The sequence below is a fragment of the Phyllobates terribilis genome, unplaced genomic scaffold, assembly GCF_046119375.1.
Source record: "Phyllobates terribilis strain yellow unplaced genomic scaffold, ASM4611937v1 Scaffold_5__5_contigs__length_657084704, whole genome shotgun sequence".
NCBI lineage: Eukaryota > Metazoa > Chordata > Amphibia > Anura > Dendrobatidae > Phyllobates > Phyllobates terribilis.
Window position 1 is genome coordinate 59,253,635 of NW_027362765.1, and position 23,967 is coordinate 59,277,601.

Sequence of the window (23,967 nt, forward strand, 5' to 3'; positions counted from 1 at the left end):
AGAAGGCGCTTGTTGCGGAATTATTAAAAAAAAATTCCCATCTGAAAACGCTGGTGGCAGAGGTCACAGTTCCTTGGATAGCCAAGGAGTACAGGCGAGGGAAACACAAAGGCAGGGGAACACTGTCAAAGGTGTGGGACAGTTTTCTCAGACCCTCCCAGCGCCCAGGCCCTGATGCGTGGGGGTACTCTGACGAGGAGGGAAAAGTTTTGGAAGATGCTGAAGGAGTACCTTGCCGACCGTACCAACATCCTCCGTGATTCCTCTGTGCCTTATAATTATTGGGTATCCAAGCTGGACACGTGGCAAGAACTGGCTCTCTACGCCTTGGAGGTCCTGGCATGCCCTTCCGCTAGCGTTTTTGTCAGCGGTTTTTAGTGCCACCTGGGGCATTATAACTGATAGGCGCATATGCCTGTCAACTGAAAATGCTGACTCTTATAAAAATGAACAAGGGCTGGATTGGGCCAGACTTCTCAACACCACCGGATGATAGCATTAGAACATAAAGTCAAATCCAGTGGCTTTTTTGGGGGGAGACTATTCCCATGCACCTCTTCACACACAGACATGTGCATAAGCCTCCTGATTTTGTCTATTTTGTGTTGTCCTCCTCCTTCTCCTTCTCATCCTCTACCATCATATCACCAGGGTGACTGTGATGCAACTCCCACATAATAATTTTATTTAAGGGTGTTTATGATGGTCTTAGCTAATTTTTTTTTAAGATGCCTGCCTCTAATATTCTGTATGCTATCCAGTATGTTCATGTATACCCCCAGGGGTAAATGTTTTTAAGCCCACTTAGTGCATTGGCAATACCAGTGTAGGAGACCCGCTTCTTTAGAATGGTAACGTTTTTTTTTAACTGAGGCCCTCCTCTGTCTCTTCAAAGGTGTATTGGGGTTTTACCGAATTTTTGGCAGTCCTTGCAGTCACTTCTTACGCAATAACAGTATAGGAGACCTTCTCATTTATAATGGGAATAACAAAGCATAACCAGATGATGGCCCTCTAACAACAGTGAGGGCCATCAGCTGGCTCTTGAACAATAGTAAGGGCTGTCTGATGACCCTGTAAAAATAGGCTTTGTAACTTTCAGAATCCCTCCTTCATAAATGAAACAGGATGTGTCTGATCATGTCTCATACACCACATGGCCAGATAAGGTATTAAAATATTAAAATGACATTTCCTGGTGAATGTATTTTTCACCGTTGAAAGCAATGCAAAAGTGTAATAACGCGTCAAAAAACGCTACGTGTGAACATAGCTCAAGGTGTGGAGGAGCATTTTTGTGTTTTTTTTTTGCTAACATGTAACCAGGGCTGTGGAGTTGGAGGTTTGGCTTACTGACTCTATCTCCGACTCCTCAATTTCCATGACACCGACTCCATAACTCAGACTCCGACTCCCTCATACATGGCTCATATTTAAGTGATAAATTTACTGTAGCACAGATTCATCTCAGCTAAAAGTCTAGACCCTTAGATCAGGAATAGGACAGACATTTATAGGACATTTCAGAACTTTCCCAAATTCTTATGAAAAAATATTCCCCACAAACTGCATTGAACTACTGTACCCAATTTATTATATATTTTAGAAGTCGGTCCATTTTATACCAACTCAGACTCCACCAAAATGGACACCGACTCGGACTCCACGACTCTGACTCCGACTGCACAGCCCTGCATGTAACGTCAAAATAAAAGAACAATTTTATTGAGAATGATTAAAAACGGACTATACATACATCAAATCTGTGAACACACAGAGGGCACTGGTGAGTAGCCTGACTGACAAAAGGCAGCAGAAAGAGAGAGATGGATTTAGGGTATACCCAAGAATGATCCCCTCAGATTATAACAAAAACAACCACTGAAACCCTTACTAATATGATACCAACTCATAATAATACTGTCACACACTAATATTCAGGATCAAACCCAACCTGCAAATGGTTTACAGTGTCCTCAAAGATACCTAAAGTGCAAAGTGATCTAGTGCACATATAAAATCAAATATCAGATAAACCTTCAATTGGTTTCCCAATCAGGAAAGACCCTAAAAGGCTAAATAAACCCTATGCTAAATCAGCCTTCCTGACAGCGGAGGTTGGCACCCTAGTTAAAGATGGCGATATGGCGCCTGTTAGAACCCTCCTGTTTGTTTTTTCAATTTTGTGACCATCTGCCTTTATATTCCATTTATATTCCGCCCTTTTGGCTGTGCTGGACTTCAGTGTTTGACTGTTTCTCTAGCCAGGTGCTTCGGTGCCATTCTCTGTCAGTTCGCTTGGTCCTTCTGGGACCTCTAGTACCTTTTTGTCGGTTTGTCTTTTTGTGTTCTGCAACAACTTCTGTTTAGGAGGTGTCCCATTTTTGTCCCAGTCCTTAGTTCTTTTAGGGACCCCTCCCCTTATGCTATAGGGCTTCGTTCAGACTAGCCGAAGACTAAGGCGGGTCTGTTCGCTAGGAACAGGCAGCCCGCTACATAGTAGTGATTCAGCTTAGTCTTACTGTAGGGACAGCTTTCCCCTATCTTTCCTTAGTACTTGTTGCAGATCATAACAGTGCCCCCGCTCCACGACGGCTGTCCCTGGCTAACCCTGGACAGCCCTATAACAATGTTGCATCACAATACAATGCAACCTCCTCACAGATACAATATACAGCATGAGGTATGGGAGGTGCATGGCAGAAGGATCATGGAGATGGCACCCCTTCATTCTATACAGGTAATATCAGACATTATATCATCTACCTGTGTGTTATGGAGCCAATCGATGGGAGGAGCCTTTGGTATATATAAGAAACCTAACAGGGTGGGTGACTTATCCGAGTCCTCCCAGGTAGCTATTTTATTATCAATACGGACATAGGAATCTGTTACATCAGATATCCCTGTGGTTATACCATATATCTATCTGCCTCCTGAGGAACCAGATTATGAGGAAACTCATTGAGACTTATGAGGCTTATTTCTGAAGAAATTATCCTGGGACATTCATCTATAATACATCAAAGATAAGTCAGGAGGTTGCATTGTATTGTAATGCAACATTGTTATAGGGCTGTCCAGGGTTAGCCAGGGACAGCCGTCGTGGAGCGGGGGCGCCATATCGCCATCTTTAACTAGGGTGCCAACCTCCGCTGTCAGGAAGGAATGATTATACAGGCAGATTTAGCATAGGGTTTATTTAGCCTTTTAGGGTTTTTCCTGATTGGGAAACCAATTGAAGGTTTATCTGATATTTGATTTTATATGTGCACTGTATCACTTTTTTGCACTTTGCACTTTAGGTATCTTTGAGGACACTGTAAACCATTTACAGGTTGGGTTTAATCCTGAATATTAGTGTGTGACAGTAGTATTATGAGATTGGTATAATATTAGTAAGGGTTTCAGAGGTTGTTTTTGTTATAATCTGAGGGGATCATAGTTGGGTATACCCCTAAATCCATATCTCTCTTTCTGCTGCCTTTTGTCAGTCAGGCTACTCACCAGTGCCCTCTGTATGTTGACAGATTTGATGTATGTATGTACAGTCCATTTTTAATCGTTCTCAATAAAATTGTTTTTTTATTTTGAGGTTACATGTTAGCAGACTTCATTCCTCAAAAGTACTTATATATACAGGTGCATCTCACTAAATTAGAATATCATCAAAAAGTTAATTTATTTCAGTTCTTCAATACAAAAAGTGAAACTCATATAGAGTCATTACAAACAGAGTGATCTATTTCAAGTGTTTATTTCTGTTAGTCGATGATTATGGCTTACAGCCAATGAAAACACAAAAGTCATTATCTCAGTAAATTAAAATAATTAACAAAAAACACCTGCAAAGGCATCCTAAGCATTTAAAAAGGTCCCTCAGTCTGTTTCAGTAGGCTCCACAATCATGGGGAAGACTGCTGACTTGACAGATGTCCAGAAGGCAGTCATTGACACACTCCACAAGGTCCCAGAGTTCCAATTTTCATTTGGAAATCAAGGTCCCAGAGTCTGGAGGAAGAGTGGAGAGGCACACAATCCAAGCTGCTTGAGGTCTAGTGTGAAGTTTCCACAATCAGTGATGGTTTGGGGAGCCATGTTATCTGCTGGTGTAGGTCCTCTGTGTTTTATCAAGACCAAAGTCAGCGCAGCCATCTACCAGGAAATTTTAGAGCACTTCATGCTTCCCTCTGCCAACAAGCTATTTGGATATGGAAATTTTATTCTCCAGCAGGACTTGGCACCTGTCCACACTGCCAAAAGTACCAATACCTGGTTTACAAACAACAGTATCACTGTGCTTGATTGGCCAGCAAACTCGCCTGACCTTAACCCCATAGATTCTCTATGGGGTATTGTCAAGAGGAAGATGAGACACCAGACCCAACACTGCAGACGGGCTGAAGGCTGCTATCAAAGCAACCTGGGCTTCCATAACACCTCAGCAGTGCCACAGGCTGATCGCCCCCATGCCACACCGCATTGATGCAGTAATTGATGCAAAAGGGGCCCCGACCAGGTATTGAGTGCATTTACTGAACATACATTTCAGTAGGCCAACATTTTGGATTTTAAAATAATTTTTCAGGCTGGTGTTATAAAGTATTCTAATTTACTGAGATAATGACTTTTGTGTTTTCATTGGCTGTAAGCCATAATCATCAACATTAACAGAAATAAACACTTGAAATGGATCACTCTGTTTGTAATAACTCTATATAATATATGAGTTTCACTTTTTTGTATTGAAGAACTGAAATAAATTAACTTTTTGATGATATTCTAATTTAGTGAGATGCACGTGTATGTAATGGTTTTGTTTTTTTTTGCCTTATATACAAGTCATTACCATGGAAAGAATGTCCCTTAACATTTTTTCCAGGAAAAAAACATTTTGACTTCATTTTTGTATGTTTTATTGTGAGTCCGTAAAAGTGGCGTAATACTCCGACATTGTTCACAGCAGTGACCTGGAAGTCAGAGATGCTTCCAGGGGTGTTAACTGTGCTGTTTAAATCCATTTGGGCAATTTTTAGGCCCCCTGCAGACCTCCAGGAGTGGTGGGGGGTGGTGGAAAAATGCTTGCGTTTCCAATTGACTTACATTTAGCTCATTGCTCGGGTTGAGCACCCGAGCATTATGATTTGCTTGACCCGAATAACGGGCACCCGAGCATTTTAGTGCTCGCTCATCACTAATCTTTATTATTATGGGATGTGGCTCATAGTGAGAGTTGCTGCCTGAGGAAGAGGAGCTACGGCGCGATGAAGACATCAACGAGAGATAGTATTAGAAGCCGGGACACAGCCCTGACATGCCAGGACGGCGGGACTGAACCCTCAAATCCAGACAGTCCCGCTGAATCTGGGACAGTTGGGAGCTATGGAATTGTGAGAGGCACAACTCCATTGTTGTCCCGTGGCTATTGGATAACATCCTCCAGAAGGATTTTTATTCACAACGCTTTTCAATGCCAAACAGGTGTCTTTATCAAGTGTTTTTATTCACTTGATAAAGATGCTGTACGGCGTTGAAACACGTTGTGAATAAAAGACCTCATTCTCATCATCATTTCTGAATAATTGATTTACTCCAGCAGGGCAGTTCACATATGTGTTCATCCAACTGGAAACCGTTATTTTACTGTACTTTATATACATATGTAAACAGTCTTCAGATATACAGCACAAGAGAGTCAATAGTTCTCTAAGAATAATACTGTTACATAGTCAACTTCTTCCCATTCAGGTCCCTACAATATCAGATCCTCTCAGTGGAGATCTTCTTTATAAGAGAATTGTCCTGATTGACCGGTCAAGGATGGATAGGGACAGAGACAAGATGGCGGAGAGGATATTACACCTCACCCTAGAGATCCTCTTCCGGCTTACTGGAGAGGTGAGAGATTCTGATGACGTCACATTACATCATTCTTATCTATGGGAATAACAGATGGACAGAACTGGAGAGGTGAGGATTCTGGAGATGTCTGTAGTGAGATTTATTAATGTGTCTCTCCATAACCAGGATTACACAGTAGTGAAGAAGACCTCTAGTGAGCGCTGTCAGGCCCCTGTGTCTGAGGGATGGGGAAGACCCCTGAGCCCAATCACCAGGCCTCCACCTCATCCCCTGATACACAAGGACATCAATGATCAGAAGATCCTAGAACTCACCTACAAGATGATTGAGCTGCTGACTGGAGAGGTGACACTGCTGGGAATGCTGGGACATTATACAGTAACGCTATGAAGGGATCGGGAGGATGACGGTATCATTGTATGTGTCAGGTTCCTATAAGGTGTCAGGATGTCACCGTCTATTTCTCCATGGAGGAGTGGGAGTATTTAGAAGGACACAAAGATCTGTACAAGGACGTCACGATGGAGGTTCCCCAGCCCCTCACATCACCAGGTAATAGACAGGACTAAATACAAATATAATTATCTGTTTATATCTACAAAAAAACAAAACGACGATCAAACAACCCAATTGTATGAACTATAAAAATATAAATTTTATTGAGTATTTAGGTTAAAAAACCTTAGTATACCGGTAGATGGAACAAAATGGTGCGGGCATACACAAACATAGAAAATAGACAACACTACTCGCTGTGGAACCCTAGCAACATTACATATCCATATATTGCATCATAGCATTGTAATAATATACTTAGCGTGGTCTCTAATGTATAGATGTACCACAAAGAATAGCAGACATGTAGACTGAAAGCTCACTATACTAGTGAACATTTTGAACAATCTATGATGTGGTACAAATCATTAAGGAATAAGTACTAACATACCAAACGGAAGGACCACGTGGTGCTGGAGCTTAAAGGAGGATAGTGTGTCCAACCAAAATCGCGTTTCGGCACGGCCTTCTTCAGGGGGCATCAACAAAACACAAGGGTGGGCATATTTTAATGTAAAGTCATCCAATCAATGCGGGTCTCTGGCCAGAAGTGACGCATGCCACGTCATTGTAAAGAATGAAATCAGTCATTGTATGTTTTTCCTCCAGTTCTAACCAGTGAGAAGACAACACCAGAGAGATGTCCCCGTCTTCTTCTTCCACAGGACTGTAAACAAGAATATCCCAATGTTCCTCAGGATGATCAGGTAGATGCAGAGAAGGTGTCATGAAATATTCCCAATGAAGTGTAGAAGGCTGTGAAGGTTTTATGTTCAGTCTTGTTTTATCCACCAGTATTATACCCTGAACAATCTATTTATTAGAGACACCGGAACTTTTCTAATATAACCATTTGTCAGTGGAAATGTGTCCAGTGACTCCAGAGTGCAGCAGGAAATCTAGTGATCACTTTTCTGTGGATCATTTGCAATGTGAATCTACATTATAATGGAAACATAAAGTGATCTGATCGACTTTGAACATTTATTATATACAGTGGTGTTGAGATTATACTGACACTGCTGTGATAGTGTTAAATAATACTTCTTTCTGTATTATTTTTCTCTACTGAGGACTTCGCAAAGTATCAATATCACGATATTCTTATAAAAAAATGTATCGATTTATTCTTGGATTGTCCATTAAAAAGAATCAGATTGCAGCAGGTACATACAATAATTAGTTCTAAAGTAATTATCCATTTGTCCATAATTAGCTTAATTGTTGAGATTCACCCATCTTTCCTTGGATCCTGGCTGGTAAATCATGTCTTTGTCCAGCACGTGTCCAGGCCTACATGTCAGCTGCTTCTCAGCATGAAGATCCTTCTTCTGTGTCTTGTGGTGTGGGAAGAGCAAGAGAGAGCACCCCCCTTTCTGTACCATGGGCTTTTATAGCCAGTTGTATGGCACAGGCAGTGCACAGTCATGTCCTGCAGCTAAATAAAGGTCCGAATAAACAACTCTTCAGCACAGGAGCTTACGTAGGCTTTGTGGCCAGTGGTCAAATAAGTTCATCCTTTTCTAGCAGAAGGACACTTATGGCAGGACAATGCTCGATGCCACAATGGTCGTATAGTCATGGATTACTTATAGGAAGGAGGTCCAAGTGCTGCTGATCGGTGTCTCTAATAATGTGGCCATTCAGTGTATGTTTTATACTTGGTGGAGATGACAGGATAAAGCTGATCATAGACATTAGATGTTGTCTGGATCTTCTCCCAATGTGGCCATTCAGTGTATGTTTTATACTTGGTGGAGATGACAGGATAAAGCTGATCATAGACATTAGATGTTGTCTGGATCTTCTCACAATTTTAAGGTTATGGAGACTGCTGCTTAGAATTAGGAGTCAACAGGTTAGATTTAGACTATGTGCCCACGATGCAGAAATGCTCAGGATTTTTTCCTGAGCGTTTCTGCATCTCCCTAGCAGAAAAAATCACATGCGGATTGTACATGCGTTTTCCTGCCAGGGACATGCGGAAATGAAGCGTTATTCACTGCGGATTGACAAGCACTTTCCAAGCGATTAGCATCACTTGGAAAGTGCTTGTGACAACTAGGTCACACTATATAAATCCATACAAACGACATGGACCCCAGGTGTCCTGCTCACTCCGTTCTCCCTTGGCGGCAGCGGTGGATTGAAGGACTTGCCGACGTCAGCGTCGCGTGACCCGTCACTTGACTCTGACGTCAGCGCAGGTCCTTCAATCCACCGCGAAGTACCGGGAAGCAAGGAGGAGCGCAGCGCGGGTGCCGCCAGAAAGTAAATATACATTTATTTTTTATTTTATTCTTTTTTTACAGATTTTTTACTGTTACCTGGGTGTGGATGAGACTCTTCTCTCCTCTACACCCGGGTACCATCCGCACATTAGAACGCGCCAATTACGCAAGTACAGATGCAGTCTTGCGGAATTGGCGCGTTCTAATGCAAGTCAATGGCGGCAAAAACGCAGCACTTCCGCAAAATATTTGGTAGTGCTGCGTTTTTTTCCGCAATGATAATCCGCAGTGGAAATTTCCACAGCATGTGCACAGCACATGCGGATTATCATTGGGGAACATTGCTGCCCTTCTACCATGCGTTTTTAATGCGTTTCCGCAGCTGCAAAAACGCTGCGGAAACGCATTAAAAACTCATCGTGGGCACACAGCCTGATACAGGAGATCTGCAGCTATTTCACCATTTTCTGTTCTTCTAAATCATTTCAGATGACTATGAAATCAGTCTGTGACTTTTGCAATATTTCTTTCAGGGTAAAGATCTGACCCATATTAATCCTACAGAGACATATGTGAGGGGTGATGAGCGGTGTAAAGAGGAGATTCCTACATATGACTACCCAGGTGAGTAGTGACCACTAAATGCAGAGAAGTCACAGATTCTCGTCAGTCACTGGATTGTAGAAATACTAATCATTTTAGGGTTTGTAATGTGATGCCTCATTCTCGAAAGTGCCCTTTTAGTTTTGAGTTTACCCTGGGTGATGGGGAACTCTGCGTCGGGTCCTAAGATGAAGAGATGGAGTGCAGCCGTGGCCCGGACCCGACCCGTGCTCAGGGCCGTCACATGAAAAGGAAGATGTTGTGGGCTCGTCCGGGTTGAGCAGCTTATTTAACGACTACGCCACCTGTGGTGCCTGGTGAAGGGTCACCAGCGCCGCTACAGTCCACCGAGGCCTGGTGTCATGGCGGCCTAAGTTCTCACTGCTCCCCACAGGCGGAGCAAGGCCTCGGCAGAGGGACAGGAGGATTGGGTGGCAGTAGAGGGAGACGGGCGCCGCGTCGTGCGGTGTGGCGCAGGATAAACAGTCTGGAGGCCATAGGGGTGAACTTCCAAGGCTTTACTCACTTTAGAGATAGCAGAAGGAAGGCGACTCCCTGCTCCCCACGGGGTCCTGCGGTCACCAGGGACGGGGGTCCGACAACCTCCGAGTAAGTCCAGCATTCAGTCGTGACCTTACACCAGAGTGTTCCTGAACTACAGACTGAATCCTTTCCTGTCCGTGTGTGTGCAAATAGGCCGGGACTCCCTCTGAACTCCTGTCAGAACAAGGGCACGGGTGGCAGCTCCGCTCCGTCCACCACCCAGTGGGATCCTCAGGGCCTAACCGGGCTTTCCCGTCCAGGACATAGAGTAGCAAGGTCGGGTGTCGGGGGCCGGTACCCCTCTTGCAGCCGGAGTCCCTCTGAATATATCATGTCGGCGTGGACAGGTGGCGTACACCGCTCAGTCTGCATCCTGCCTGGGATCCATTTGCTGTGGAGCCACACTCTTAAGCTCCGGGCCTTCTTGATCCTGGTCATTGGCCGGGTTGAGACATTCCTGGTATACAACCTGCCTCTCGTCCCAAGGCCAGGGTACGAGGGCTGTGTCCCTTGCCGGCGCAAGCCCACACAGGATCTGCGGTCTCGGAGGGAGGTCACATTACACACAGTAGTCTGACAGCAACCAAGACAGCCAGAGAACGACAACGACCAAGATCAAAGATGGCTTTTGATTAAATATGAATTCTAAAGTGTAACTAACTTGTAAGTCCTCCACCCTCACCCACTAACTGGTTCCTACCACTTTGTGTTCCCCAGTCTCCCTGTAACCAGGGGAGCAGCACCTAGTGCATACTAGCTCCCTCTGGTGGAGAAATGTGGTGTTGGATGCAAAAGGTTGGGTCACGACTATCACACTGGACTTACCTCAGAGGAGGAACACCACACTCCATTAGAGAAGTGCAGCATCCCTGTGGCGGTCGAACCCTCAGGGGCGTCACATTCCCCCCTGGTAAAACACAGCACGTCCGCGGGCTGCAAAAGAAGTAACACCCAGGAAATTTTCTTTTTAATATAACAAAACTACCTTCCCTTTATGGGAGGCACATATCCTTGAACATTGCATAACATGACATACAGTATAAAAATATAAGTATAAAAGTGCTAGCATTTTTCCAGAGACATTACTGCAAACAGACAGATAAAAGTGCAAGGACGCAGAGTCAGTTCAGAAGTGTGAGGGACCTGCCCTAAACCCTCAACGTGGGCCCTGGGGTGGCTGCAGGGCATGAAGATCCCGAGTTGGACCTCCCGGAGAGCCACCCTGACAGGTTTTTCTTCTGAGGTCTTGAGGTAGAAAATATCCGCGGTTTTGTATAAAACCAATATGGAGCACCTAAAGAGATGCAAACTATATACAAGGGGAAAGAGTCTGTCTGCTGCCAGTCCGCAGGGACACGTGTCTCTAGAAACCGGGTAAGAAATTAAGCATAATAGAGAAAGTCAACAGATTAAACTTGTAAACAAGAACAGAAACAGCCGGGGGCTGCTTTAAACCTCGGGCTCTCTCCTTGGAAAGGGCTCATTCCTCCCAACGGAGGCTAGCCGGTCCCCTGAGGCTGAGGGCGGGGTGGCGTCTCTTCCGGACACTGTGTACGTCCAGGGCGTACCACCCTCGCTCCCCCTGGTGGCGAGAGAAAGTCACAGTGTCTCCCGGGAAGAGGTTCCGACCAGGGTCTCCCTTCCTTAAACGCGGCTCTACGTCCCGCCGGCTGACGAACACATCGTCCTAGTACTGGGGACTTCTTATGAACCCCCACCCCGCCTCATGGTGAAAACGGACAACTTGGCCTTCCACTCGGGGACTGGGACGGTGGCCTCCTCCTGACGTGCCCGAGATTTAGCAGCTTTAGCCCTCACCTCGAGGCGCTCGCAGCACTGCTCCCGCTGACGCTGCTCCCGAGCGAGCTGGAAGATCTGATCACTGCACCACTGGCTCCTCCTCCGCGCTTCAGCCCGGGTCTCCCGGGGGAAGCCCATTAGGTCGCCCCCCTGGTTTTCCCAGGCCCACTCCTCAGCCTCGGGCCAGGTCACTGCTGGTGCGGGTAGCGGGGTAAGAACGGGTTGCTGCGGTTCCTCTGTAGGCGCGGACCAGTCCGGGTTGGAGCCGGTAGTTTCCTCCGCAGCTTCAGGCACCTTCGAATCAGGGTTTGTGCGGCATCGCAGGTCCCCACTCATAGCTGCCGATTGCAGCTCTGGAGCCAACGCTTGCTCCCAGGTGACCGCGTGGGGGATTAGATACTCCGTCATGAGGTCCAGGATAGTCACGGTAGGCTCTGCAGCCGGGGCAGGGGTTGCACACTCACCCGCCGCTGGGCCGCCCTCGACCTCTGTCACCGCGTCGCCTTGTCCTGGAACCTCGACTCCTTGGCGGTGGTCCCGGATACGCAGCAGCATCTCCTCCCGCCACGCAGCCGTCGCCGCCTCCTGGGCCTCTCTTTGCCTTCTTAAGAGTCCCGGAGCTTCCTGCCGGAGAAATGCAAAATCTCCCGAGGTCAACACGCTGCCGCCTTGCTCTCTGCCGGGTGAAAGGCCTGAACCGGGTTCAGTAGACACGTGGACTTGCTCCCCAGAGGCATCCATGTCTGCCTCTGTTGATTGCCAAGCTCCGACTGCAATGGCCACACCTTGTTGCTTTTCTTCTTCCTCCTCTTTCCGGGGCGGTTCCTGTGCGGAATGCTGACCGGCCCGCCTTCGTTCAGCCCATCCGGTTTGACGGGCATTACCCCACGGACAGTCTCTGATGGAAGGGGTAGTCCACATTTTTGGCGCCAAGCGGGAGCCCAGCCCACGATGGGAGGCGTTCAAAGACAGTCTTTTCACAGCATTTTGGCGCCTGTTCTTCTTGGGCGGGCGCCATTTTAAGTGTAAAACAACAGTTCAAGGTGTAAGGCACACAGTACCCGGTAGCAATGGGCACTTCTTCCTTTGCTGAGGGCACGCGATCCTGCCGACTACGCCAGGTTGTGACACCTCATTCTCGAAAGAGCCCTTTTAGTTTTGAGTTTACCCTGGGTGATGGGGGACTCTGCGTCGGGTCCTAAGATGAAGAGATGGAGTGCAGCCATGGCCCGGACCCGACCCGTGCTCAGGGCCGTCACATGAAAAGGAAGATGTTGTGGGCTCGTAAGGGTTGAGCGGCTTATTTAGCGACTAAGCCACCCGTGGTGCCTGGTGAAGGGTCACCAGCGCCGCTACAGTCCACCGAGGCCTGGTGTCATGGCGGCCTAAGTTCTCACTGTTCCCCACAGGCGGAGCAAGGCCTCAGGGCAGAGGGACAGGAGGATTAGGTGGCAGTAGAGGGAGACGGGCGCCGCGTTGTGCGGTGTGGCGCAGAATAAACAGTCCGGAGGCCATAGGGGTGAACTTCCAAGGCTTTACTCACTTTAGAGATGGCAGAAGGAAGGCGACTCCCTGCTCCCCACGGGGTCCTGCGGTCACCAGGGACGGGGGTCCGACAACCTCCGAGTAAGTCCAGCATTCAGTCGTGACCTTACACCAGAGTGTTCCTGAACTACAGACCGAATCCTTTCCTGTCCGTGTGTGTGCAAATAGGCCAGGACTCCCTCTGAACTCCTGTCAGAACAAGGGCACGGGTGGCAGCTCCGCTCCGTCCGCCACCCAGTGGGATCCTCAGGGCCTAACCGGGCTTTCCCGTCCAGGACATAGAGTAGCAAGGTCGGGTGTCGGGGGCCGGTACCCCTCTTGCAGCCGGAGTCCCTCTGAATATATCATGTCGGCGTGGACAGGTGGCGTACACCGCTCAGTCTGCATCCTGCCTGGGATCCATTTGCTGTGGAGCCACACTCTTAAGCTCCGGGCCTTCTTGATCCTGGTCATTGGCCGGGTTGAGACATTCCTGGTATACAACCTGCCTCTCGTCCCAAGGCCAGGGTACGAGGGCTGTGTCCCTTGCCGGCGCAAGCCCACACAGGATCTGCGGTCTCGGAGGGAGGTCACATTACACACAGTAGTCTGACAGCAACCAAGACAGCCAGAGAACGACAACGACCAAGATCAAAGATGGCTTTTGATTAAATATGAATTCTAAAGTGTAACTAACTTGTAAGTCCTCCACCCTCACCCACTAACTGGTTCCTACCACTTTGTGTTCCCCAGTCTCCCTGTAACCAGGGGAGCAGCACCTAGTGCATACTAGCTCCCTCTGGTGGAGAAATGTGGTGTTGGATGCAAAAGGTTGGGTCACGACTATCACACTGGACTTACCTCAGAGGAGGAACACCACACTCCATTAGAGAAGTGCAGCATCCCTGTGGCGGTCGAACCCTCAGGGGCGCCACAGTAACACAGAATATTAATGTGTGTTTGGACTGCGAGAAAAATTGAATGGCAAGCTTTTAAATTAACTAAATGAAATGGTGTTTTTCCCACACAAAAAATGCAGGGCTTCATAGGTGACCATAATTTGCAGTATACAGAAGAAGATCTCATGTGATTGCAGATTTAAGTTGCCTGAGGTGCTGAAAAATATTGCTGAAAAAAATGAGGTAAAAAACAATAAAATTGTAGCAATAAAAATATCATCTGACCAGGAAAACACAATCCCTCATACAGCTTTGTTGATGGAAAAAAAAATAGTTATGAATCTCAATGGTAAATGGCAACATACAAATTTTTTACAACCTTACATGTTTTGCATCTCTGTAATTATTCGGAACGGGAGAATCATGTTGCCGGATAATTTTTACTGCACAATGAACTCAAAAACGATAAAATAAATATATTAAAAAATAATAATTTGTCCCAGAAAAAAAAATCAATCCCTCATTTGGAAAAATAAAAACGTTATGGCTCTTGGAGGGAGAACAAGAAAGAAAATGCAAAAACGTTATTTGAAATTGAGAATGCAAAAAGAGAAAATTGTCACGAAGGAATTAAATAAACATTTATTTATTAAGCAACCTTTTTTTTTTTTTTTTGATAATACCTCATAATAAAAACCCTCAGCACATAGTGGATGGGTACAATAAAGAAAGATAGGGCATATATGGGGGCTGTCATGGTTTGAGGAAACAAAAGGGGTTTTCCCACAAACAAAATAATACATTTTAATAATACAATACAATTTAATAAATAGATCTTAGAATAAAAATAAGTTCCACATTTGGATGAGTTAAACAAAAATGTCCCTGTGCCGAGATAATCTTATAAATGTGCCCCTGTTATGTATTATGTAATGGCTGTGTCTGACCGGGCAGGAACATGGTCTGATCATACCACAGCTCCTGGGCAGGGGAGGACACAAAAGAGAGTATACAGATAGGACAGCATGGGATCTCAAATGATTTATTTTGTGAGGCAAAACATTTTGCTTCCTGTTTTTAACCCCTTTCTGATATTATACGTACTAATACATATCTCCACCCTGGGCCTCTTGGGCCAGATATGGATTAGTACGCCCTGGTGATTGTGCCCGCACACAGTCTGTGTGGGTGCGATCGCCGCCGGGTGTCAGCTAATTGTCACAGCTGACACCCGGTGCTACAGTGGTGGCCAAAAGTATTGGCACCCCTGCAATTCTGTCAGATAATACTCAGTTTCTTCCTGAAAATGATTGCAATCACAAATTCTTTGGTATTATCTTCATTTAATTTGCTTGCAAGGAAAAAACACAAAAGAGAATGAAGCAAAAATCAAATCATTGATCATTTTACACAAAACTCCAAAAATGGGCCAGACAAAAGTATTGGCACCCTCAGCCTAATACTTAGTTGCACAACCTTTAGCCGAAATAACTGCGAACAACCGCTTCCGGTAACCATCAATGAGTTTCTTACAATGCTTTGCTGGAATTGTAGACCATTCTTCTTTGGTAAACTGCTCCAGGTCCCTGATATTTGAAGGGTGCCTTCTCCAAACTGCCATTTTGAGATCTCTCCACAGGTGTTCTATGGGATTCAGGTCTGGACTCATTGCTGGCCACCTTAGAAGTCTCCAGTGCTTTCTCTCAAACCACTTTATAGTGCTTTTGGAAGTGTGTTTTGGGTCATTGTCCTGCTGGAAGACCCATGACCTCTGAGGGAGACCCAGCTTTCTCACACTGGGCCCTAAATTAGGCTGCAAAATTTGTTGGTAGTCTTCAGACTTCATAATGCCATGCACACGGTCAAGCAGTCCAGTGCCAGAGGCAGCAAAGCAACCCCAAAACATCAGGGAACCTTCGCCATGTTTGACTGTAGGGACCGTGTTCATTTCTTTGAATGCTTCTTTTTTTTTTCCTGTACACTCTATGTTGATGCTTTTTCCCAAAAAGTTCTACTTTTGTCTCATCTGACCAGAGAACGTTTTAGGCTTTCTCAGGTAAGTTTTGGCAAACTCCAGCCTGGCTTTTTTATGTCTCGGGGTAAGAAGTGAGGTCTTCCTGAGTATCCTACCATACAGTCCCTTTTCATTCAGATGCTGACATATAGTACAGGTTGACACTGTCGTACCCTCGGACTGCAGGGCAGCTTAAACTTGTTTGGATGTTAGTCGAGGTTCTTTATTAGAGATGAGCGGTGTTCGACTAGAACTGTTCGCCAATCTCAAATTCGAGCTGTTTTGGGCGGTGTTCAAGTTGTTCGACGAACCCGAACGATTTGCAAAAAATTCGGCTGTTCGAGGTTATGTTCGATAACTGTTCGTGCACCAAAAGCGTGTCCTGCATGTCTGGCGCTATTTAGAGCACCAATCATGCAGGGATTGTCTGCCACTCACTGTAATGCCACAGCCATGGTGGTTGTGGCATTACAGTGATTGCCCAAATCGATGGGAACAGTGCCAACAGTGAAACATGAAAAGCCGGCAATTCAGCAGCGGCATACACCGGTACCCGACAATTTAGAACCGAAAGAATAGAGCTTCACACATAGATTAGATAGATATAAACATGTCAGCCACATATATACGAAGTACAGTGAAAGTGCTGCTTACTGTACTTGTCATTTAGTGTAAAGGATTTATTAAAAAAAATAATAGTGTTTTCATGCACCGTCTCTTTAAAAAAGCCGGCCGGCAATTCAGCATCTGTACCCGACAATTTATAACAGAAAGAATAGAGCATCACACATAGATTAGATAGATAGAAACATGTCAGTCACATATATATGAAGTACAGTGACAGTGTTGCTTACTGTACTTGTCATTTAGTGTAAAGGATTTATTAAAAAAAATAATAGTGTTTTCATGCACCGTCTCTTTAAGAAAGCCGGCCGGCAATTCAGCAGCGGTACCCGACAATTTATAACAGACAGAATAGAGCTTCACACATAGATTAGATAGATAGAAACATGTCAGTCACACATATATGAAGTACAGTGATAGTGTTGGTTACTGTACTTGTCATTTAGTATTAAAATAAAGGATTTATTATTAAAAAAATTGGCGTGGGGTTCCCCTTAATTTTAGGCTCTAGCGGAGGTTAAGCAGACGGCTGGGGCAGATGTTTGAAGCCTGGGAAGGGGGTAATACCCACGGAGCTTCCCAGGCTACTAATATCAGCCCCCAGCTGAATACATAGCCTTTACTAGCTATTAAAATGGGGGACCCCCCCAAAAAAATGACGTGGGGTCCCCCTAATTTAATAGCTAGCAAAGGCTAGGCAGACAGCTGGGGGCTGATATTAATAGCCCAGGAAGGGAGCCATGAATATTGGCCCCCTCCCAGGCTAGAAACACCAGCCGTCAGCCGCCCCAGAAATGGCGCATTCATAGGATGCGCCAATTCTGGCACTTAGCCTCGCTCTTCCACGCTGCCCTGGTGCGGTGGCAGGGGGTAATAGGGTTGGGGTTGATGTCAGCTTATAATGCCAGCTGACATCAAGCCCAGGTTAGTAATGGAGAGGCGTCTATAAGACACCCCCATTACTAACCCCATAGTCAAAGTTAAAAAAAAACACAAACACCCAAAATAAAGTCCTTTAATTGAAATAAAGACACAATCCTTTATTGTTCTAAATTAAACCATACTTACCTTCACGCCCATTCCAGCTGAAGCCAACGATCTCCTGCAATAAAAGAAAAATAATAAAGCAACCTCATCCTTACCTTTCCATGGTTCCCACGACAGCTTCAGCTCTGCTACATCGAGATGACAGGCTGGACTGCAGCAGAACGCTGCCATCCAGCCTGTCATCCCGCAGACACTGAGAAGCGCAGGCTTGCTTGCGCTGCTCAGCGTCTCTCTGTGACGACATCCAGATGAGCCGAGTTCATGTCCAATGAACTCAGCTCACCTCATGCACGTCACTGACAGCGTGGGAAAATTCTCACGCTGAAGCGCTGAGTGCAGGAGAATTCTCCCACGCTGTCAGTGACGTGCATAAGGTGAGCTCATGTCCAATGAACTCAGCTCACCTCCTGCACGTCACTGACAGCGTGGGAGAATTCTCCTGCACTCAGCGCTTCAGCGTGAGAATTCTCCCACGCTGAAGCGCTGAGTGCAGGAGAATTTTCCCACGCTGTCAGTGACGTGCATGAGGTGAGCCGAGTTCATTGGACATTAACTCGGCTCATCTGGATGCCCTCACAGAGAGACACTGTGGAGCGCAAGCAAGCCTGCGCTTCTCAGTGTCTGCGGGATGACAGGCTGGATGGCAGCGTTCTGCTGCGGTCCAGCCTGTCATCTCGATGTAGCAGAGCTGAAGCTGTCATGGGAACCATGGAAAGGTAAGGATGATGTTGCTTTATTATTTTTCTTTTATTTCAGGAGATCGTTGGCTTCAGCTGGAATGGGCGTGATGGTAAGTATGGTTTAATTTAGAACAATAAAGAATTGTGTGTTTATTTCAATTAAAGGACTTTTTTCTGGGTGTTGTGTTTTTTTTAAATACTTTACTAGAAATTCATGGTGGTCATGTCTAATATTGGCGTGACCCCATGAATTTCGGGCTTAGGGCCAGCTGATAATGCCAAGCTGGCCCTAACCCCTTTATTACCCAGTGAGCCACCGCATCAGGGCCCTGGATGAGTTGGGTACAGCGCCAGAAGATGGCGCTTCTATGAACGCGCCATTTTCCGGGGTGGCTGCGGACTGCAATTTGCAGCGGGGGTGGCCCAGAAAGCTTGGGCCTCCCTGCGCTGCGGATTCCAGCCCCCAGCTGCCTAGTTGTACCTGGCTGGACACAAAAACAGGGCGAAGCCCCACGTCAATTTTCTTTAAATTATTTCATGAAATAATTAAGAAAAAAAGGCCTTCCCTATATTGTTGTGTCCGGCCAGGTACAAATAGGCAGCTGGTGGTTGGGGGCAGCCCGTTCCTGCCTGCTGTACCTGGCTGGACACAAATATAGTGCGAAGCCCCACGTCAATTTTTTTTAAATTATTTCATGAATTTCCTGAAATAATTGGGAAAATTCTCACGCTGAAGTGCTGAGTGCAGGAGAATTCTCCCACGCTGTCAGTGACGTGCATGAGGTGAGCTCATGTCCAATGAACTCAGCTCACCTCATGCACCTCACTGACAGCGTGGGAGAATTCTCCTGCACTCAGCGCTTCAGCGTGAGAATTTTCCCACGCTGTCAGTGACTTGCATGAGGTGAGCCGAGTTCATTGGACATGACCTCGGCTCATCTGGATGCCGTCACAGCGAGACAGTGAGGAGCGCAAGCATGCCTGCGCTTCTCAGTGTCCGCGGGATGACAGGCTGGATGGCAGCGTTCTGCTGCGGTCCAGCCTGTCATCTCGATGTAGCAGAGCTGGAGCCGTCCTGGGAGCCATGGAGAGGTAAGGATGAGGTTGCTTTATTATTTTTCTTTTATTACAGGAGATCGTTGGCTTCAGCTGGAATGGGCGTGACGGTAAGTATGGTTTAATTTAGAACAATAAAGAATTGTGTGTTTATTTCAATTAAAGGACTTTATTCTGGGTGTTTGTGTTTTTTTTAACTTTGACTATGGGGTTAGTAATGGGGGTGTCTTATAGACGCCTCTCCATTACTAACCTGGGCTTGATGTCAGCTGGCATTATAAGCTGACATCAACCCCAGCCCTATTACCCTTTACACTAAATGACAAGTACAGAAAGCAACACTGTCACTATACTTATTATATATGTGACTGACATGTTTCTATCTATCTTATCTATGTGTGAAGCTCTATTCTTTCTGTTCTAAATTGTCGGGTACAGATGCTGAATTGCCGGCCGGCTTTTTTAAAGAGACGGTGCATGAAAACACTAATATTTTTTTTAATAAATCCTTTACACTAAATGACAAGTGCAGTAACCAACACTGTCACTGTGCTTCTTATATGTGTGACTGACATGTTTCTATCTATCTAATCTATGTGTGATGCTCTATTCCTTCTTGTCTAAATTGTCGGGTACCGGTGTATGCCGCTGCTGAATTTGCCGGCCGGCTTTTTTAAAGAGAGTGTCTTCTGAGCAGTTTGTCAGCTTTTGGACACCTTTGCAGGTGTTTTCTATGTGTTTCTATGTGTTTTTGTTTGCCTGCCATTGGTTTTAACGGTGTTCGACGGTGTTCTAAGGTGTTCGACGAACAGTTCCTCGAACATCCCGGTGTTCAACGAACCGAACCGAACCCGAACACTACGGGGGTGGCTCAACACTATTCTTTATCCACCATCCGCACAATCTTGCGTTGAAATCTCTCGTCAATTTTTCTTTTCCGTCCACATCTAGGGAGGTTAGCCACAGTGCCATGGGCTTTAAACTTCTTGATGACACTGCGCACGGAAGACACAGGAACATTAAGGTCTTTGGAGATGGACTTGTAGCCTTGAGATTGCTCATGCTTCCTCACAATATGGTTTTTCAAGTCCTCAGACAGTTCATTGGTCTTCTTTCTTTTCTCCATGCTCAATGTGGTACACACAAGGACACAGGACAGAGGTTGAGTCAACTTTAATCCATGTTAACTGGCTGCAAGTGTGATTTAGTTATTGCCAACACCTGTTAGGTGCCACAGGTAAGTTACAGGTGCTGTTAATTACACAAATTAGAGAAGCATCACATGATTTTTCAAACAGTGCCAATACTTTTGTCCACCTCCTTTTTTAGGTGTGGAATTGTATCCAATTTGGCTTTAGGACAATTCTTTTTGTGTTTTTTAATTGAAGACAAATTAAATGAAGATAATACCAAAGAATTTGTGATTGCAATCATTTTCAGGAAGAAACTGAGTATTATCTGACAAAATTGCAGGGGTGCCAATACTTTTGGCCACCACTGTATGTGCTAGGAGCGGTTCCGCACCGCTCCCGACACATTAACCTCCAAAATGCTGCGATTGAAGTCGATTGCAGCATTCCGGGAGCAAGGGGAGATAAGCGCCGCATACTTACCTCCTCTCTGTGTCTGCCGGGTCCTGGTGGTTGTCATGGTGACCCAATGTCGTCATGACGATATACGGGTCACCAGACAGCAGGAAGTTACTTTGATCATGCGCAGTGCTCGATCAAAGTAACTTCTGCCTGTGCAGCACTGACAGGCTGTATAGCACAGGGATGCTGCAGCATCTCTATGCTATACAGGCGATCAGACTGCAAAAAATTAATGTCCCATAGTGGGACAAAGTGTAAAAGTTAAAGTCTCAGAAAGTGAAAAAAAAACTAAAAAAAACTAAATTGTAAAACTATTTTAAAAAATAATCCAAAAAAAAAAAATATATATACTATACCCATGAATAAATATTATTCTGAAATTAAAAAAACAACAATAAAAGTACACATATTTGGTATTACCGTGTCCAGAACGACCTGACCTATAAAACTGTCCCACTATTTAACTCCTTTAGTGAACACTGTAAAAAAAAAAACAAAAAAAACCCAAACGATGTACCACCAAACAAAAAATGGCACAAAACGCGATAAAAAAGACGAATGTAAATAAAAATGGTACCGCTGAAAACGTCATCTTGTCTGGCAAAAAACAAGCCACCATAGAGCACCATCATCCGAAAAATAAAAAAGTTATAGCTTTCAGAATAAAGCGATGCAAAAAAAATATTTTTTCTATAAAATAGCTTTTATTGTGTAAAAGCAACAAAACATTACAAACCAATATAAATGTGGTATCGCTGTAAACGTACTGACTCAAAGAATAAAGCTGCCTTATCAATTTTACTACACACAGAACGGCATGAAAAAAAAAAAAAATTCCTGAATTGTTGGTTTTTGTTTATTCTGCCTCCCAAAAATCGGACTAGAAAGCGATCAAAAAATGTCACGTGCCTGAAAATGGTACCAATAAAAACATCAACTCGTCCCGCCAAAAAACAAACCCTCACATGACTCTGTCGGCCGAAATATGGAAAAATTATAGCTCTCAAAATATGGCGATGCAAAAACTAGTCTTAGCAAAAAAAGCGTCTTTTCACTTGTACCTCTCTATGTACCAGATTTGATTTATGTTATGTATTTGTTCATGGAAACTCAAATAAAAATGATGTTGAAAAAAAAAAGCGTCTTTTAGTGTGACAGCTGTCAATCATAAAAACCCAATATGAATCTGGTATCGCTGTAATAGCACCGACCCAAAGAATAAAGTCGTCTAATCAATTATGCCACATGAGGAAAGGCATAAAAAATAAACTCTAGGGTTGTAGTAGGCTTAAGGTTGTGTTAAGGTTATGGTTAGGGTTGGGGTTGTGATTTTTTCAAAAGTAAAGAAAAAAAAAAATGATGACGATATGACGACTAGTGTTGAGCGCAAGTGCTTTCTACTTGAGTTTGCATCGGGTGCTCGGGTATGCACCGAGTATTGCGGGTGCTCAAGTGACATGCTCGAGTCTCTGCCCCATATGCTTCGCGGCCAAAATTTTTTCGAGGGAATTGCCTGTCATGCATGAGCGATCCCCGCATGCTTTTTTTTTTGGGTGTCTAACAACCGTGAAACATGCGGGGCGGAAACTCAAGCATGTCACTCGAGTACCCACGATACATGGTACATACCTGAGTACCCGATGCAAACTCAAGTAGCGAGCACTTGCGCTCAAGACTACTTACAACTTATTCAATATGATGACCTAATGTTATCAAATTCTGTGTCGTACTTCTGTGTTCAAAATGTTCACTATACCCCTTGATAAACTCCTTGAGGGGTCTAGTTTCCAAAATGAGGTCCCTTGTGGGGGGCTTCCACTATTTAGTTGCATCAGGAACTCTCCAAACGCGACATGGTGTCTGCTCTCAATTCCAGCCAATTTTGCGTTCAAAAAGTCACAGAAGTGCTCCTTTCCTTCTGAACCTTGCTGTGTGCCCAAACAGTGTATCTTCCCCACATATGGGGAATCGGCGTACTCAGGAGAAATTGCACAAAAGTTTTTGGGGTCCATTTTCTCCTCTTACCATTGTGAAAATAAAAAAATTGGAACTAAAACATAATTTTTGTGGAAAAAGTTTGATATATATATATATATTTTTTTTATGGCTTCATGTTATAAACTTCTGTGAAGCACCTGGGGGTTCAGGTTGCTCACCACACATGTAGAGAAGTCCCCTGACAGGTCTAGTTTCCAAAATGGTGTCACTTGTGAGAGGTTTCCATTGTTTAGGCACATCAGGGGCTCCCCAAACGCAACGTAGCATCCGCTAATTATTCAAGCAAGTTTTACATTCAAAAAGTCAAATGGCGCTCCTTCCCTTCAAAGCCCTGCCGTGCATGCAAACAGTGGTTTTCCCCCACATATGGGGTATTCGCATGCTCAGGAGAAATTGAACAACAAATTTTGGGGTCCATTTTTTCTTGTTCACCTTGTGAAAAAAAAAATTGGTCTAAAGTAACATTTTTATGAAAAAAAAGTTAAATGTTCTTAGTTGTCTTCCATTTCATTCCAAAAATTCCAATGAAGCACCTGAAGGGTTAATAAACTTCTTGAATGTGGTTTTGAGCACCTTGAGGGGTGCAGTTTTTAGAATGGTGTCACTTCTGGGTATTTTCTGTCATTAAAGGCCCCTCAAAGTCACTTCAAATGTGATGTTGTCCCTAAAAAAAAGAAAAAAAAGAAATGGTTTTGTAAATTTTGTTGGAAAAATGAGAAATTGCTGGTCAACTTTTAACTCTTATAACTTCCTAACCAAAAAAATTTGGTTTCAAAATTGTGCTGATGTAAAGTAGACATGTGGGAAATTATTTATTAACTATTTTGTGTGACATGTCTCTCTGATTTAAGGGCATGAAAATTCCAAGTTTTTGCCAAATTTCCAATTTTTTTCACAAGGTAACGTAAGTCATATCAAAGAAATGTTATCACTATCATG

At 44.8% G+C, this 23,967-nt stretch overlaps 1 pseudogene; it reads left to right on the plus strand.

Annotated features, from left to right (window-relative positions):
• LOC141271448 (uncharacterized) overlaps nt 1-23,967 on the plus strand; it is a 305,103-nt pseudogene that overhangs the window by 15,039 nt on the left and 266,097 nt on the right.